The sequence below is a fragment of the Poecilia reticulata genome, linkage group LG1, assembly GCF_000633615.1.
Source record: "Poecilia reticulata strain Guanapo linkage group LG1, Guppy_female_1.0+MT, whole genome shotgun sequence".
NCBI classification, from domain to species: domain Eukaryota; kingdom Metazoa; phylum Chordata; class Actinopteri; order Cyprinodontiformes; family Poeciliidae; genus Poecilia; species Poecilia reticulata.
The window spans coordinates 22,268,512-22,288,374 of NC_024331.1; the positions used below are offsets into that span (position 1 = coordinate 22,268,512).

Consider the following 19,863-nt stretch of genomic DNA (forward strand, 5'->3'; position numbering starts at 1 on the left):
GAAGGTTGATATTGTTAGAGCTAAATCAGAAACATCTACCAGAATTAATCAGTCAGAAGAGGAGGAGAGAGAGAAAAGTAAGTAGGAGCAGCAAATGTTATCCTTGTTTAGCCTTTTAGTCAGCAGCCTTTCCCGTAACATTCCTCTGACTGTCCTTGCAGTCCTTGTTAGCTGCATTAGAGTCTCCATCTATGAAATTATGCTTGTAATTGTCCAGGTGCAACCAGGGAAGTTGCCATCCCGCTAACAAGCAGCCAAGTCGCTAATGGTTAGCAGCCAACTGTGTAAAACTAATGACTGGAGAACTGACAAGTGCCAGGACAGCGCCTAAAGGAAGAAAGAGATAATGATGCAGTTTGAGCATGAAACACGTCTGTGTGTATGCTGCAGTCAAAAGTGAACCGATTTACACGAGTAAAATGCAGTTTTAAATGAAAAAAGTTATCAGAATTATATCAGTTCTCAGTGTTCAAAGGGATCTGTCAGTGTGTTGTTCTGCTTGCCTCCTGCCTGCTGTTTTGGCCTTGAACAACAGAAAAACTTGACAAAGATTTTGTGACGTGTTTTACGGAGAGGACCTGCTTTAAGACAGAGACGTCCACTTTGTCTTGGCCTGTGTTGGATCAGACATTAGCTTTAGCCTCCAATACCAACTAATCTGGATTTTTATTAAATGCAGACACCGAGACAGTACTGCAGGTAAAGATTAAATGTTTATGACCGTTTATGTTAATCTCCCTTTAAAAATCCCGAACTACTGTATGCAAATTTTTGTCTATAGCTTAAAGGAAAAATAGTTTTTCTCTTATCAATGCTTGATGATTCTCCTTCGCCTGGCCGTACCATTAGGGAGGCATATGATCTGTGGCTTGTTCTGCAGCGTGCGTTGATGACTCAAACATGCAGCCATAAAAAAGTTATCATCAGCAGAAAGAAAGAAAAGTACAGCAATAGACAGTCTGCCTGGCACAGAGATTTGGTCTCAACATTAAGTCAGTGTGGGATTGCATGACAAAGCAGAAGAAAAACAGCCTGAATTCACAGAAGAGCCGAAGCCAACTTCCACACAAGCACCAATGAGATTTAATGTTTTCCTGCTTTTAAAGTGACTTCAAATATTCATGAAAACATATGAAAACATTTTTAGTTTGTGCCTAAAATATTATCGCATCATTTGTGCACCGAACTGTACGGGCTGATAAAAATGTGCTGGTTACGTTCATGGACATGGTATAAACCATTAAGGTTCAGTGATTAACGCATTGTGTCTGTGTGTGTGCATGCGTGTGTGCGTGTGTGTGTGTGTGTTGTTATTAGTGGGTGGCACTTTGATTATCTGTGATGCTGAGATTAAAGGCAATTATTGAAATGTCACGGCTTTAATGGGCCACTCCTCTGTAGCTCGCTCACAAGTCAGGAGTTTAACCTTCACAGCAATGAAACACGAACCCGCTCTCTGGGAAAGTCTGCCTTGTATTTTTATATTGTTTTTTTTTTTTAGCCATTGCATCTGATTATTTTCTACTTTTTCCCACTTTGTAAGTTTCCATACACTTAATTGCAGAACTCTTGATACATTTTTAAATAAAATACTTGCAGTATAATTTCAGTGTTTACTTCTTGATATTATTATTGTTACTGGCATAATAGAAGGGAGTAGAAATCAAACTCCATTTTAAATTTATGTGGTTGTCTCCAGGCGTTCCAGTAATTACATGACATTTCATAATTCGCTGAGTAAATATTTAATAGTTTACATAACTAGTTAAAGTTATTTTTGTGAGGCTTTAGTGATGATTTGAGTTGATTTTCCTTGATTCTTGTTCTATAACCCTCCCTCAGTCTTAAGAAACAGCTTTATTTGGACCCCATGAGCATTTTACTTTGTGTGCGGTCTGGCAGGGTCAGACTGACCCCACGTGGCTTTTTTATGTGTGTGGGTTTGGAAACTGACGGTCTGATGGGACAACTTCCCCGTTGTTCGACCATGACATTTGCGGTGTTTCTCCTGAGTGTCGTGCTAAGAGAATTGGAGGGTTAAATGGCAAAATAACATTTCTTCTCTTGAAATCACCAAAAGACTTTAATGCTATTTTGCAGGAGACATAAAACTAATAAAACTAAAGAAGCCGAATTTTATTAAATGTACACGGATACTTCAACAAGAAGAATTGAAATGAATAAATAAATCATCATCAGCAATGCATTTAGTCACAGATTATATTATGTGAAGCATATATCTCCAAGAGAACCATTTTTAGTTCTCTGTTCTTGCCTTTCCAATACTGAACATTAGTCGCATTGAGATTGCTCAACAGCCAACTAACATGCTGATTACCTCTCCTTCTGACATTTACTAAAAAAGCAGTGTAGGCTACACTAAGAGCTGCATGTTTGCTGATTACAGCATTTTAAAGGCTATGTGAAGTTGTAAAGGATGAGCTGGGAGAAGGAATGCTAAAAAGCCCAAACTCCCATGTCAGTATGTACCTTATGGTACATTAAAGGTCATATATTAACATTTATACTTTTCACTTGTGTTTATACTTTTAACTGACAGTAGAAAGTAACATTTAAATACGTGAATATGTAAAAAAAAAAAAAAAAGGAAAAAGTGTGAAGGAAAAAAAAAAAGCATAAAGCAAATGAATGTTTAGAACTCCAAACACTTTAATCCATAAAATCATTTCCACTAAAGACAAATCCAGTGACAGAAAGGTGTTAAGATCAGATTTCTGTATTTGAAGTAAAGATGTGGATTTGAGGAGGATGCAGTCAGCAGAAATGTTATCTGAGTGCAGAACAGGGTTTTTTGAGACTCTGAGCTAAAAAAAAAAAAAAACAGCACCCCATGGTGGATTTTAAAAGCTTTCTTTTGTGAGCCTTGTCTGCCTCCATCTGATCACAGTTGCAAATAAAAGTTTGTGATGAAAACTGTATATAAATGCTAACATTCTTACAGGATTATAGGCTTAATTTCTGCTCGGGTTATGAACATTTTTGTTACTCCGATGTACACAACCCTCTGTGTTATTCTCCAAACAGCTATTTCTATAACAATTATTTATATTAATGATCTATACAGTTGTTTCAGAAATCTCTCATTCCTCCACATAATTAGGTATTAAGGTTTAGGTCCACAGCAGTGATGCAACTGTTAAAATGTTTTGCTTGTTTGTTTTTTTCAGATTTTTTCTGTTCTTATTCCATCCAAACTCTATAAGTCTGCTTGCGATGAGTTAGCTCACAGCAAGTTTTTGCACCTAAATGTCACCTGAAGTTATTGTCAGACATACAGTATGTGGAATGTAAAGAACGTTAAAATGCTGATAAGCAGTCTGGCTGCTGCTAAAGTAAAACTCTCTTCATTTGGATCCAAAACTGTGGAAGAAAACTTCCAGCTGAAGCAAACTGATGTGGTTACACATCCAGGAATATTATTTTGAGAGAATAGGATGTTAACTTAAAGTGAATTACAGACCTCAGCAAAACATGTTGTAATGGCAGATAACACATAAAGAAAATACTTTTAAGACTTAAGAAACAGGGTTTTATTTTTACCCGATAAACTATATAATCATTAAATATTCCAATGACAATATAGTTTAAAATGTACCCATATTTTACTCACTCTTTTCTTTGCAATTATCACAATGTGTCCACGCAGTCGCACCTCAGCCACTGAAAATATACATTTGGTGTGGCCATTAAGGGCAATAATAATCCATACACTAACAATATATTAGTAGATAATGTGAATACGAGGCATTTTAATTGGATTGCTGCATAAAAGCAGTCCTTTGCATGCAATATTGTAAGAACATCTGTAATTTTAATTTTTTACAGCTTTACTCTGACACAACAGCTGGACAAACTTTATAAAAGCAGCTATAAAAATTACGAATGGCATCAGTTTCCCCTGTGTAAAAACAAAGAGTCTGAATCGAGTTAAGCAGATATAAGTGAACCCGCTCCCTCAGTCCGAAAATACCTTAAGATGATCTGACAAAGAATGGAAATTACTAAGAAATGTCGGTATGGATGGGTGACTACTTTGCTGGATACAAATAGCTAATTATCAACTTATTTAGACATAAAAGTTAAGTGAAGGTCAAATAAAGGACAACAGAGGAATCAAACTCATGAACGATCTAGGAAACATGGACAAAAGCAGATTATCTGAAGCACCAAAGCTATAAAACAAATCAAGCAGAAACAATCAAATCTCTGACTAAAACCCTACAGATCAAAACTACGTCAATGGTTTCTGTTCATCGGTGACCTGCGTAGGTCAAACTCACAAAATATCATATATCCATCTGTATTTCCATGTATGCACAAATATCTGTATTTTTATGCCATCAACTAGTTATCTGTCTGTACTGTGTTTTTAGGATTATTTTTATCAACAAATTTTGTTATGAAAATGGTTAGAAACGCTTCAGTGCTTGGATACAGTTTAGTTCGATTCCAAAGCAATTTCTGTATTAATTTATCACTTACTAACGAATTTTTTAAAGGTGTCAAGTCTCTTAAAACATCAATGCATCTGTGAAATGTTAGCTAATTGTCACTTATCTGTTCAGTTCTACAAACTGTTTTTTAACGACTAGGCCACAGCCATCCCATGAAACGTGTTTTAAAAGTTTCCCCCATTTTAATCCAGCATTCCCTTTTATGTATGTGCGGCGGCGACCTGCTGAGATTCTTGCCTTGCAGCTATTAGCAGGACTTTATAACCTTCTGCTCTGGTTATAAATTAGACTTAAGACTAAAATTAAAGATTACCTCATGCTATGTTAACATCAGAATATTGCATGCAAAAATGAATTGAAATGTTTCTTTTAAAATGCATGCTGAATGAAATATCTAAAACTGTAAGACAACAAACATCCCAGAGTATGTTATTTGACCCAGTTTTAGTCCTTTTTCAATATCCTCTTCATATAGTAGAGATCCACTTCCATCTGTGTTTCAGTGCAAGCTTTGGGGATATTGTGTTGGGTTAGTGACTGGATAAAAAGTGTTTATAAAGGAAAGTTCATGCATGACTTAAAAAATCATTGAAAACAGATAACTGAATGGGTTGATGGTATGTGCTCTTCATCCGCAGGCAGCTTTTGAACCAGAAGGGCCATGCATGGGGAACATGATGGATTTTTACACACAAAAACCAGGACAAGCATGCAAGAAACATTGAAACTACAATATTTATAACCCTTGAGCTTTTTCACATTTTGCCCCATTATGACCTCAAACTTCAATGAACACAAAGTAGTCCATACATAACTGTGAATATGGAAAGAGCTACTCTCACAAACGTCAAATCAAGAATGTATGGTTTCTGTATTCAGCCCATCAGGAAAATAGAATCAGGCGATGCAACCAAGAGCCCTAACTCTGGAAGAACTGCAGAGTTATACAGAACTAACTCTATGCAGAGCACACTTTCTCCCCGCTGTGGTTCCAGCAGCTTTGGGAACGCTAGTCAAAATTGTTTGGGAGATAAAGGGACCTAAATAAGTAATCCTGAAAAAATAACTGTGAAAATTTGAGACCAGTATGTAGTTTCACCCTCCAGTGAGGCACAGACTCTAAACATACACCTAGCGGTACCGTAGCATATTTTATCAAAATATATTACTTAAATTGGCCCTGTCAAAGCCCACATATGAGAATCTGTAGCAAAGTTTCACAACTGATGATCAGGCACTTCTGCCGATCTGATTGAGTTTGAACTGTTTTGACAAAGAAGAATTGTGAAGAGTTTCCGTTTCTAGACGTGCAAAGGTGGGTACGTCCACAGTAGAAGATAAGTGAGAGGACTAATAAAAGAGCACAGGTTGCTGGAAAGGGTCCCTATGCCTTGGTCTGAAAGAAGATCCTAACCTTCACCTTCAGTGGAGAGGAAATTAGATCAGAATAATGACCAAGGAACAGGAACACAAAGGCCTTCGGAACACTGTTGCTCTCTGATGACAGATATACTGTTTGCTGGAGGTGTATTGCTGCTGGTGCTATTGTCTTTGGAGTAATTCAGTTTTTTTTTTCTTTGTTACAAAAACACAAAAGGAGAGCACCTGGTCTGATTTGCTGATTGAGTTCCTTTATAAAGTTTCCTTTGTACTTCTCATATTGTACTCTGTACCACTGTTTCTTCATCAAGTTGTCTTTTAAACTCTTTAGTTTCTTACCTCTGGCCCATACGTTTCTTAAAGCCGATGTCCTTTCTTAATTTTCTCCCTGCCTACATGACCGGCATGCATTTGAATTTGCTGAACAATGCTCTGTAGCTGCTGGTGCAACAGAGAGCTACCGAAAACTTTCTGTATACTTTATTGCTTAAACAGAAGATAATTCACTGTTTTAATTTATTTAGCATCCTCTGACTAGTTTGTATTTAAATTAAACCCATGTGCTTATATGCTGATCAGTTCGGACTGGCCCCTTGGTTTGTTAAAGCTCCTTTCTCGTGATATTTGAGTAAAAGACACACAAATGTTATTTGGTGCGACTTTGTCAGACTGTTACATTTTACAACAAAGCGCCAGGATGTTCAATTTATCCCAGCACCAAACGCGTTTATGTGCTGGCAGACTATTCAAAAGAAGTGCATAACTTTTAAGAAATATTTGATCAACCAAAATCGTACCCACTTGCTTTGTTGTGGTTTAAAAACTGCAAAAATTTACTAGCGTTTCCTCTTCCTATATAAGGCATCAAGCAATACACTACTCCTTCACTGAAACATGTGGATGTGCACTGCCAGTCAGCTGGCAGAAAGAAGTTTCCCACACTTGAGGCTTTTGGAACAGGACCTGAATACTCTATTTTAGTCTTTATACTTAGCCTGTCTTTTGTTTTACAACCTTCTGTTTTTTCTTCTGTCTCTGTGTCCAGACTGTTTCCATTAAACTCTAATGGCTTTATGGAAGTTGCAAACTGTGCCAAAGAAAAGACAAAGACAGCATGATGCTTGTTTTGCCTCACAGCAATGTTAGCCATACTAAACGCGTACTTCCTTGAACTAACCGTGTCATTACTGCTGACATTATCACTGGTGCAAGGGTATTTCCAGCATTTGAAGACACAATTTTCATCTAAAAATGTCAGGTTGGAAAACTCTGGTACAGCGTAATTAATTTTTGAGCTCGTCTCACTTTAGTATTCTATTCATTCTGAAATATGCAGCATGGCTCATTACACAGGGTGTTAGATTGTTATGAACACAAAATTATCCTTAAAAAGGTTTTGAACAGCAAGATACAATTTTCACATCCAAAGCATGACTATTTCTTTCTTGTGGAGCCCTGAAATCCCCTCCCCAACAAACTCTTTATAATGTCCCTTAAATCTCAATCTGAACAGCATTGGCCTTAATAACAAGAAGCATTCAGGCAATATTCCCAGCTTATCAAGGAGCTGCTGCTTACTGGAGATAAGATCAGCTCCACTCGTCTCCGGAGATAAATTGTGTCTGTGATTGCCGCTTCTTATAATCTTCAAACCCTCCCGGCATTATCTCGGATAGCCTGTTGCCAAAATTCAGCAGAGATTTAATTTCAAACTGAGTTTAATTTCGCAAAATAATCTAGACAAAAAAAGAATAATAAAAAAAAAAAAGAAGTTTGCATTGGAGTGATACGGGTTAGGTCAGATTCGAGTTGCACAGTTGTTTGTGATTGCTTTTATTTTTGACAGAATTATGACAAATGAAATTCAGTAATATCTGACCCCATATTCTCGTGCATATTTGACCTCTCAAGTGATGATTGCACATAAAGTTGAAGATATCTTTTTTGACTGCTTCTTATGCAGATCGGACTGCCACCCTTCTGCCCCCCCCCTCCCCGCGAATCACTTCGCAGGCATTTCGTTTGTCTTCTGCATCTTTAAATCAGCACCAGCTTCCCTTGATCCACCACACCGGAGGACTCAGCAGTTACCTTACCAAGTCATAGGCACGCTCACGCAGACACACACACACACACACATTTACACACATACCGGGCTGGAAATTACTGGAGCGAGAGAGCGAAAGAGAGAGAGCGAGAGAGAGAGAAAGAGAGAGAGGGAAGCAGGGAGGGAGAGAGGTTGAAACAGACGCACGGTGGATTATTTTGGCTGCTGCCACGGTGGATGTTGTGCAGGCAGACGGTGGACGGAGAGAGCGTGAATCTGTCCACACTGAGAGCTTTATTTTATTCTCTTTGTTTCCAGCGACGGTTCCCTGCATGGTGTTGATATGGTGAGTGTCTTGAGATTTTGTCTGCACCTCTGTTATTGTCTTGCAAGCACAGCAGCCCTTAACTTCTTCTTGTAATGCATTCCCATGCTAAGAAGTGATCTGCGGTTACGGAGTCGGTGTGCATGCTTGTGAGTGAGTGACACTTAATATGTGTCCTGTCGCTGATTAGTTGTTTTATGAATGTTTCAAGTGGCCACTGTGGGATTTAATGAGAAATCAGTTTTGCACCTTGGTGTGGTAGTCGTGAGTTCATACAGATGTCAGTTTAAGCCTGATCCATTGTATTTATCACAATCTGGCACCATTTTTTCCTGTTATTTTTTTATTTTATTTAAAGCTTTAGATCAGAATAGAATGTTTACTAATATCTATAAAAGTGTCCTTCTATATAAAAGTGTTAGCCGGGTAGTTTCTCTACATTTCTATTTAATGCAATGCGAGATTATTACAGCACTTCCCATAGCTCCAAGCCAACTCCTTAAATGAGATTTTTAATGCTGATGAGAGATTAAGGAGGCTCCAAACAGCTTGTATTCCACTGGGGTTGCTGCTCCCCACTCAAAACCTGCTCAGAGGCAATCTCTCACGACTGGACCCATGCTCCTGGCACATCACCTAAAATCCTTTAGTGGTGCATTCAGACACTGGGGAGCCAGTTGGGTCTGCTTTTTGGTGGGCACTGTGAATTGAATTGTGGAGGATTCTAATTTATTTAAACATGTGTCTGTTTTTTTTGTTTGTTTTTTTCACGGGTTTTTGATTATAGCCGTAACAGGATCTCCACAGGACTCTATGATCATCTCTCTTTCTGCAGGATGCAATGATAGCTTCCTGTTCTGCTGCAGATCCCGCGTCTCTTTTTGCCACCTCTGTAACTCAGTGACCGTAATGTGCTGTAACGTGCTGATAACTGTGGATTTGACAGCAGTCAGCAGTCTTGCTCAATTGCTGTCTATATAGCGCCCGCTACAGACCTCGACTCGCGTACAGATCAATCACGCAAGTCTTCTTATAGCAGTTAGGTTGTGAGCCTGTAAGATTGAGACATGTGCATGGAGAAAACGTGATAATGAGACATGGCTCACGTACCAGCTCCACATGTGGAGGGTGTCTGCTCCAGAAAAAAAACGAACTTGCTCGGGAGGGCTTTGTGAAGTTTTAAAAATGAAGGTTCCTAATTAATGACAAAATAGTAGCATGGTCACTAAAGGGTGGCTGAAAGTTTTAATTATTTAGATCCAATCAATGGAAAACTGATCAATTTTGGTTTCTGGAGAATTTAATTGATGCAGCTACAGATTTTTTAAGAGCTAAAAATCACCTCTTTGTTTTAAATGAATCTGTAAGCATTGTAGAATAATGTAGCCCAGGTTTGAAAAGTTCAAACATTTCACTTTTTTGTGCTTGTCTAATATTAAGAGAGACCAAATGCAATGCTATTACAGATGTGATAAATGCTTCATGAATCTTAATCTGTGTTTAAAATAATCTCTGTTCAGGTCTGATGTGTTTTAAGTGTTTTAGATTTTGATCTGGGGGCAGACACGGGGACTCGCACTGCATTTAAGTTGCAAAAATTTCAACCTGTGGTGTGTAGCCAGAGGTGAAAATAAACCCCATCATAAAAATTTTTATTATAAAAAGGGTAAAAAGCAACCCTCAACTCTGACAGACACATGTATACTGTCCTTTTAAAGACTGAGTTTTAGTCATTAGCCAAATTAATAATGGCTCCAAAACCTGTTTATGTTTCACTGTCAACTCAGTGTCGGCACAATGACATTTCTAGTTTTTCAACAGAAAAGTAAAAGTAGAAAGTCTTCCTTTTTCACTCAATCAAAAATTTAACATTACCTGCTGGATCTTTATATGTTTTACATTGTACTGAAACACAAACATTGTAAAGACAACACTACAGTGAGATACGTCCTGCTTCACTTTGAAATAAGAAACATTTTTGTTATCTAAAGTGCAATGGACTTGTTGAGGCATTTAATCTGAATTTAAAATAAAGTTACCTTCTAAATGATTCAACTATAATGAGTACATATGTGCTACACATGTACTCTGTATATCTGATATATGGAGTCAGGGCAGTAAAGATAACTACTTTACTGCTCTCTGTATAAACTCCTGGTCACATTAGGTAGGTGAGTCTTAAGCTGTTATGTCTGACCTCAGCTTGCTGCACTCAGGTTAGAGGTGCCTCCCCACATGCCATGTTTGAGAATGGCCAACTCCTACCCTGACCAATATTTCAGTGCGTCCCTGTGCAGCGTGTTTCTGTGTGCATGTACTTGCGTGCCACTGCAGCTGTTCCACCCCTCTGAGAGATTAAGTTTCACAAGATGTGATGGATGCCACTGTCTGCAGTGCCAGCTGTAAGTGAGAGCATTTCTGCGCGCCGCATGTTTGTCAGCGCAAACACACACAGAGCCGGGACTGCGATTCATGTGTGCCTCAAACGGGCCAAGTCATCGCTCTGAGGGCTGGGTCAGGCGATGAATCGGAGAGAGGTGGCGCTAAGGTCAGGGTTGTTTGGTGTCGTGCTGGTAATTATAGTGGCAGAGCGTTTGGTTCCCACAGACCAGCTCAGTCGAAACCAGGAAGACTGGAACAGGCCAGCAGGGCCAATAACAACAACTCTACTGAGATAAAACAAAAAAAAAAGTTTTTTGATCCCTTTTTGAAAACCTTTTTTGTTGCCTGAGTGTGCATGTAAGCTGGAGACTAAATAGCAGGACTTCTTCACACCAGTCAAGCTGTATGTAACTACTCTCAAAAAGCATTTTTTGAGAGAGAGCCTCGTGGTGAAAAACGGCTGTTACAGTCAGAGAAAGAGGCTCCTGCCTCAGCCGCAGTTAGCCAGCACCCAGCTGTGTCGACGTTAGCACAGATGATGGGACAAATGCTCTGGAGGAGTGAAGGGAGAGGAAGAAAAGCCGAGAAGCAGCAATGCTATTGATTCACCTAACAGTTGGAGGGGACAGCTTCCAATCCGTCTTGACCGTCCTCATCACTGGCTTGTTGGGTCGCCCCAAGACTCAGCCTCCCTGTCTCTTTCTCCCTCTGATATCTAGATTGCTCCCTGATCTCACTTTCCCTTCGCTTCTCCAGCATCTCAGCCTAATCGATGAGATTTGTTTCTTTCATCTTTTTGTCTCATTTGCTTGTTCTTCGCTTAATCTATCAGCTCATATTACGGCTATTTTTTTTTTGCCTGTCACTGCGTTTCCTCATTCCCCAGAAGCTGTTTTTTTTTTGTCTTTTTTCATCTGTCTACCTATCACACAATCATCTCCACAAACAGCCTGTAATTTATAGCAAAGAAGTCTTTACCTGTGGAGATGAGCATATGGTAAGATATTAAAAATTTAACTCAAGCCTTCCCCCACTTTAACTGTTCTCCGCTCTGCCAGGTTTGTTATCCCTGTTTCTGTCATTTTTTTTCCCTCTACTTTCCCATTGGGATTTTATTGGAGCTTCTTTTTTTTTGCCTGAACAAAATCTTTTAGTTGTATATTCCTTAAACAAGGGCTTTATCGAGGAGACGCTATTCAGAAGCAGCGTGGGAGAGGAAAATATTGTTTTCTTAGGGATATTTAGCAGAGTTCTGCCTATTATTCCAGACACAAACCATTTCCATTAGGCATGAGTCAGTTACTAGTATCAAGGAATGCCAAGATTTTTTTAAAAGTACCGCTTTTAAAATCACAAAAAATATTTGTCACATTATCTGAACTCCTTTTTTGGGGACGTTTAAAGAAACCACTGGAGTTCACAAAGATTCTTTTTTTTTTTTTACCATGTGAAACATGGAGTAACACAGATCGACCTCAACTATTGGTGCCAGCTGCCACATTTTCCTCAGTTGCAAGAAAGACAAATTTTGGTTTGAAAAGATTTCAAGTGATAAAAAACACACAGTAATGATACGGAAATTTTTAAAAAAAGTGGCAACTATAACCCGGTAGCGGTAAAGAGCAGAATAATAGGACTATTGTTTAAAAGGAATGGGCAAAATTAACATTTAATTTGAATTTGATTTGGAGTTATCCAGTTGTGTTTAGTGACAAAGATGGATGTAAAGATGGAAATCATTTAAAATGTGCCACAGTCTGTTACTGTTTTATTTTTTCCCCACACCTGATTACTGTAATGCTATCTTCATTGAGATCCCAACCAAAAATTTTCTGCAATATATCCAGAACTGAGTGCATGGAAACATGAACGTGTAACACCCTTTATATAGTCGCTCCAGTGAATCCCCATCACTACAAGAATTGAAGAAAACATTTCTATTCAACCACCAGTGCATCCATGGAAACCCTCCGTCCTATCTTAAAGACTTCAACACATTCCCTGTTTACCACACACTCAAACTGACTTACTCTCCCTAGGACAGAACTACACACCATGATTGCTGCTCCCACCAAACTGTGGAACCGACACTCTGAGAATGTAACAACCTACACACACACACACACACACACACACACACACACACACACACGCACACCCACACACACACACAGTTCTTAACATTATCTTAAGACATTATTTTTTTAGCTAGAACCATGCCTTAATTTAAATTGCTAATGGTTTTGTGCTTTTGTAGAAATTTGAGATTTACTCTAAACGCGTAGTGTGTAATAAATAAAATGGATTATTATGAATATGTTTAATGTTAAAACTGCCTATTGTCAGAGCTCCACTAACACAAATGCTGCTCTAAAAATGTAACTTAACCATCATTAAATAAATGCATATGAAACTGAGTTTGACACAAGCTGAACAATGCCCAACCATGCTTTTCAGGGCACATGCTGATTCTATACTTTTGCTTCAGTTTATGAATAAAAAAAATAATAAAATGTAAATGGTGATAACATTTCCATGGTTAATATATGTCAGCATGCATGCCTAATTTTCTGTATTATTACATGACCTTTTGGTCTTTGTTCAGTAAGGAGCTGATAGAAATAGAGGAACGAGAGTCAGAGGAACAGACGGGTTTTGTGGTTCGGAGGTTCCCCTTTTTGAACCCCCAACAACCCGCCAACCCCCTGCCTCATGACGGAGCCAAGCGCAACCACAACAATTTCATTTTCCAGCCACACTTATACACACAAAACTCCCAGAAACAATCGGAGCCAATCTTCCAGAGTCACAGCCGAAGTGTTTCCCTCCTTTTTCTTCTCCTCTCAGTTTAACATTTTATTATCTCGGTCTTCTTTTCCTTTGCGCTCCTCTCATATTATTACTTTCTCATCGACGCTGCACTCCAGCTCCCTCGTCTCCGATCCCCACAGCATGCATGATGGCTTTACATAGCAAACTAGCGCCAGACCACAAAGCCCATATTTTCCCTTTACAGCTCTTTCTCCTACTCTTTCAGACTTTCTCTGTCTCTCCTGCTTTTCCATCCCTCCTCTCTACCATACAGTTTAATCTGCAGCAGCAGCTTAACAGCAAGGCTGCAGGACTTCCACATCACTTCTTCTTCTTCTTCTTCTTCTTCTCTCTCTCTCTTCCTCTCTCTCTCTGCCAGAGAATTCAGTTCTGTTTGTGGCCATATGTCCCTTTCTGTCGACTCCATTCCACCGCTGTTTGTTTTGTCATTTATTCATTTTGGTTTTTTTTGCCTGTTTCTGTTTACTCTCCTTTATTGTCTCCTCCTCGTTCTCCTTACAAGTGGTGGCTGAGTGACATGTGTTTGCATTACATCTCATTATTCCCTCCTTTAATCACTGTCACAGAGAAACAGCGGTAAAACCCAGTTGATATCTGTGAAATCGCTCTCGAAGAGTTTCCCTTGTTCCTCAGTGGACAGATGCGCGGATACAGCAGTCAGCCAGGGTTCGCTCCAGTTTCAGAAACTGCGGGATATTAAACTTTACTCGATGAAACTGGCAGCCGTCCAATTGTTTGTTCTTTCCGTTTTCCTTTGCTTTTAGTAACGTCTTCGACACCCTGCTGTCATCACTGTCATATTTTCTGGGACAGCAATTGTCAAGTGTGGACAGTTGAATGGTTTTGAGTTTTCTGTTAATGTCTGGAACTTTGGAGCAGCTACTCGTAGGAATGCTGACTGGTTGATTAATTAATGGTGTTTTCACTTAAAGTGCGTGAATATTAAACTACTTTCCATGTATTTTTCGTAAAGTCTACTGCTACGTTTGCAATTGATGGTACCCCTGGTAAAAATGTGCAAAAAAAAAAAAGTTTTATTCCAAAAGAGATATTTGGACTTATCAACTTCCTTACCGCCTGCGGAATCGAGGCAAACTAAGCTTTGTTCGTCACAGTTTCATGGCTTTTATTATTTTTGAATATAGATATAGGCAAAACTTGGCAAGTGACTTTGGCTTTGTAACTATTACTTGAAGATCAACACAGAATTGTACGTTTTCTTGTCTTAAAAATGACTTTGTGTTATATTTAAAACCAAGAGAAACAGAAAGTTGTAGTTCAGTATTTCAAAGTTTCTGTACGTTCCAATCTCCTAAAAGATTACAATATTTCCAAAACTACAGCAGAAACACTTTATTGGAATGAGGGGCTTGTTTTCAATTTTTTTTTTATTTCTTGCTTTTCTATTGGTCTGTGGCCTGTTCTTTTTTTGTCTTTCATCTCATTTGCTATTATCCAGATGTTACAGACACATTATGTCTTCTAATTGTGTGATTGCTGAAGGCAGTTGGATTGGATTGTTTTGAAGCACAGTAAGCTTCTCAGAGACTCACACACTTGAACATTTTGAAAAGCCATGCCTTATTTCTCTCACACTTCACAATTTATGTAACCTATGAAAAAAATTGCTCTGGTGTTTGTGGTTGTGGCTCCTTATTTTTTACATCATTCTGTTTGCCCTCTGCTTCCTCCCGTCTGCTACTGCTTCCAAAAGGCAGACTGGAAACAACCTCAAAGAGCAACATAAACCCTAAACATTTCAGGCAATTATGCAAGCATACCTGCTTTTTTTTCATGATTTGTTGGATTAAAAAAAACAAACAAAAAAATATCTCCTGAGAATATTTTTACTACATTTTTAGACAACCAATTGCCACTGGTCGTAAAACAGCAAGTTCCCTCGTGGCAGCGCTCTCCAAGACCACTGCGAATCTTTTACACACAAGAACTCAGTGGGGGAGTTTTTTCCCCCTAGTTTTACCAAAATGGTGCAACCATTTTTTTCATCTGTTTCTTCCTTTGTTTATTTTCTTCTTTCTTTTTTGGAAACAAACCCCCACCAGGTGTTACAATCATGCATGTTTATTATGTGCATGCAGTAAAAACTGTTATTATCTTCCGTCAGCCAGTCCCTTAGCAGACACTTTAGAGAGCACAGAAAGCTAAAGCAGGGAATGAGTAAGGATATAAATAAGCACTGAGGGTGTCATGTGGACACCTAAAATAATCACTCATCAGTCACCTCCAACAAATTATTGTTTTAAATCATCCCCTGTGTGTCCGAGATTAAGTCTTTCCAAGGTTTAATTAACGTCTATCAAAAAGACTCTGTCGCCGTCAAATAAATCATGGACAAGGATGCAAATTTTAGCCTTTTCCTTTGTCCTTTTGTTTCTCTTCTGTCCTGATGTCGTTCACTTCCCCATCTCTTCGTCTCTGGGGGACTGAAAGTCCAACACAAATCCAATTTCTTGTTATTCATGTTCAGGCGTTATGTTCAGCCTCCCTATTTTCCTTAGACTCCCCATGGCACCTGGGATTAAATGATGCGTGATGTGTGTGTGTGTGCATGTGTGTGTTGATGCTGTTTTTCTCAGCCAACTCTGTTAGTCTTCGTTCTGTGACGGCTTACTGCGTGTCCGAGTCTTAGTAAAGACCTCAGATGGTCTAATGCTACAAGATGAAAGTGTGCTGAAATCTTTAAGTGTGTGTGTGTGTGTGTGCGTGTCTGCACGTAGATAAATAATCGCTTTGCATGCAACAAACATTTGGAATTACAATCTTAACGCTGTCCTAAAATGACAGGATGCCACAGGCAGCAAGTATTACAAACCTGACCTTTAGTGTCATGCTGATTCTTGTGGATTTGATGTCTGTTAAGTGCTTTGGAAAAGTATTTGTAAACCCTAAACTTTTCAAAAAATATATTTATTTAATAAATGCTCTCCTTGCCTTGCCTAAGAGCTAAAATAAATGGCCATGATTGGGTAGGACGTGGTTTAGAGTTTGCACCACACTCCATTTTTGGATGACGGATTGAACTGTGCTATGTATTTTGCATCTAAGTGCGGAAAGTTGCTATATAACCTGACTTCAAAAATCTCCACAGTTTTAACTCTCACCACTCTGTTTGAAACTTTGTCATGCTTTGTCAAAATATGATACAGTTTAAGAAGTAAAAGTACTTTTGCAAAACACTGTATGTTAGTATGAATTGAAGTCTGTTTTTGTGAACGGCCTGCTTTATGTATCAATGTAAATATACTCGTCTCCCGTAAGACGTCGTAAATTGGAAACATTTATGATTAGGGCATGCCAGTGCATTAGATAAAAATAAAACGGCACCAACAGACCAGCTTCGCATAATCACACCGTGCCCATCGCTCAACTTGTAAATACGTGCCATGAAATCATTTCCCTTCCTCGCTAATGTATCCCAAACAACCTACTCAGCAAGCACCAGCTCCATTCCTGAACGGCCCTCAGACACAGGAAGTGCCTTAGCAGGTTTCTCAATGTCTCAATATTAAATTAGAGCCGTCATTTAATACATCCCCCCGGTGTAGAGATTGGCATCATTTTTCCCCGTGCATCCTCTGAATCTCCTGGCCAAAGCAAAGAGACACCTCAGAAACTGCCGGCCTCCCCCGGTCCCTCTCAACAAGAGGCTCCTGTAATAGCTTTATTGAAAATAACAAGGTTGTCTTCTAAAGTTACAGATAGAGCTCCTCTTCTGTCTCGGCCTGAACATCAATAAGCTGTTACTTGAGTGCTTTTCAATTGAAAATTTTTCCTTCAAGGATTTCATTTATCTATTTTCTCTAACCGCTTGCCAAGATATGCATCTTAATACTGAGGATAATAAGGCGGTTCTCAGAGCCTTACATATATTTTATTCATGTGAATCATAAACATTCTGGATGAAAGAAGATCGGTTACCACATAACAAACCCAGAAGAATGCTTTGGCTTGAAGATGAATGGGCTGAGCTGTGGAGATAGAAACGAACTGATTCAAAATGAATTCCTCGGCACCCACTCCAAGTCTTTGACTTGAATTTATACAATAAACCAAGTTTCTCACTTAACTGTGCTGGAATTCTGGAGAGCCAACTTTTAAAGCAGTAATAAAATAAGCCAGCTACATATTTACTTTGGGTAACTAACAAAACTATTGGTACTCTAAATTAGTACCGCTCTGTATTGGTACAAATGTCACAAATTGTTGTAGTGACCAGTTCGTTTGCCTCAGGCAGTCTCTGCTGACAGACGCATTTAGAGCTACAACGAGCATATAATGCATATAATTTAGACAATGAGGATATAATGATACTTTCTTAAGCTGTTGAAATGCAGGATAGGTTGGTATTGAAGTAATGCAGGAGCTTTAAGACCCACCTGCTTGTTTTTTCATTAACATTGCACCAGAGGTTTCCAGTTAAATGCAGTTAAACCCCCAGGGATTTATTTATCGTAAAGCACACTAAATAAATGGCACAAGGTGTATAATTAAGTGCCTCCTGGTAACATCTGATTTATTTCCAGAGAAGTTCAGTTCTGTGTTCTCTTATGTATTACATAAGTATAAGGTCAAATGAGAAAGAAAACACTTTGAGTGATCTTTTTTTTGTTTTGTTTTTGTCATAAGGCCTCCAGGAAACAGTTTAGTTCAAATGTTTTAGTTCAGTCAATTTTGATAAAGTAAATTTACGGCAAACGTCATCTGTCCAGAAAAGTATGGAATTTACTTTTTACATTTACCAAGTCTGGAAGAGTATGGCAAAAAAAATGAATTAAGGAAAGATGTTTGGTTTTCTAAATTTTTTTCTTCATCTATTTTCTAGAAGATAAAAATCTAATCATGCAAAAATAAATCTCGTATTTTTTTATGTATATTTAAATTATGTGCTACAAACCTTCACCATCGACATTGCAACAGTTTTGTAAAATCTTTAGAAAGCAAAGAATATTTCATTTAAAAATAAAGCCACAGTCTTAATTATAGTCACAGCAATCGAGCGGTTTGCTGAGGTGCTAGGCTAACGCTAGCATGTTTCCTTTGGTCTCATTATTCATCCTAATATATTTCAGTGGGGTTTTAGGTAAGTTCATGCAAACTTAACCATCAGTACAAATCTATTTCCTGCTTCAGAGATCTAGCACTTGACTATGAACATCATAAAATTTAAAGACTGGCATTTCAGCTGCTCACGTCAGCTTTTCTCAACACTGTCAGCTGCCTTATCTGGAAATCCCTAGAGATAAACAAAAAAGTATAAAGCTCTGAACACAAAAATTAGGTTGTAATGTATTTTTAACTGCTTTTTAAAGCTCACTAGGGGTTGTATGAAAGCACATAACCTCACAGACATGGAGAAGTTATGGTTTGTCAGAGACTGTGATACCAGTTATTTATTAATTGATGTTTTTTCTAAAAAAAATAATGACGTTAGTTTCTTTCTCATGTAGCACCGAATCACTTTTTTAAAATGCCTTTTTGCACATAAGTGCCACGGACACTTGAGCCAGGTTCAGAATGCAGTCAGGGCACAGATTGATCCCCTTTCCTCCTGCAGGGCTGTGTCACCTCCTGAGTCTATGACTGTTTCTGCTCCCATCCAGGTGCACGGAGGTGTCTGCGTGAGCGTTTTCTGTGTCTTAAAACATTTGCAACATGTGCTCAGACTTAAAGGAAAGAAATGCTAGATTAGAATATTGTCTGACGTTTCTTGGCTGAAGTTCAAATTGACTGATTAGAAACCGGCCTGGAATGTCAGCCCCGACTTAGTGTGTGAAGCCAAGAGAGACAGATGTGTTTGTGTGTGTTAGCTTCACATATGCATTTCACCAGATCAATTGAATGAGAAGATTCATCTATATGATGTTCGCAAAGCCGCATTTATCCCAACAACCAGAACCTACACAAGTAGCATACATTAAGCCCTCCCCGAGCAAATTGATTGGCCAGCGCACGTGCGCGTTCTGCAGCCCTGTGATATTTCCTCCTGTTGTGACGCTTTGCTCATTGCACGCAGCCTCACAGATGATTTAGCTGCCTCTCGGCTGCGCTGGGTGGCAGCCAGTGAAATGGTGGGGCTCATTGTGGATGGCTGCTGGCTGCCATTGATTTGGCACAGCGTGTCTCTCAGGATACACACTGTTGCCCTGACGGCTTGGCCCAGAGAAAGAGGGCTGTATTTTGTGTGCGTCAGATGTGCCTGATATAAAGGGAAGGGGATTGTAAAAGAGCATTTATTGGAGTGTGGAGGGACGTGCTATGTGAGAACAGCTCTCTTAAATCCCATTCTACAGGCTGCTTGTGCTAACTGTATTCTCCAAACTAACTCCCCTTTAGGAGAACCTAAAGTGTAGAGCACTAAGCAATATTCAGAGTGCATAAGTTAGCTGTAATGATCTTATATA

General features: G+C 38.9%; 1 protein-coding gene across 20 annotated transcripts in view; it reads left to right on the forward strand.

The window, feature by feature from the left end:
* ptprdb (protein tyrosine phosphatase receptor type Db) overlaps positions 1-19,863 on the forward strand; it is a 203,019-nt gene that overhangs the window by 88,855 nt on the left and 94,301 nt on the right. Inside the window, exon 6 of one of the 20 annotated variants that reach the window (XM_008416472.2) lies at positions 8,221-8,248. The exons of 18 other annotated variants lie outside the window; for them this stretch is intronic. The gene's annotated coding sequence lies outside the window, so the exon portion shown is untranslated. Of the gene's footprint in view, positions 1-7,925; positions 8,249-19,863 lie in introns of those variants that run through there. One more of the 20 variants, XM_017304652.1, reaches the window with a different exon arrangement.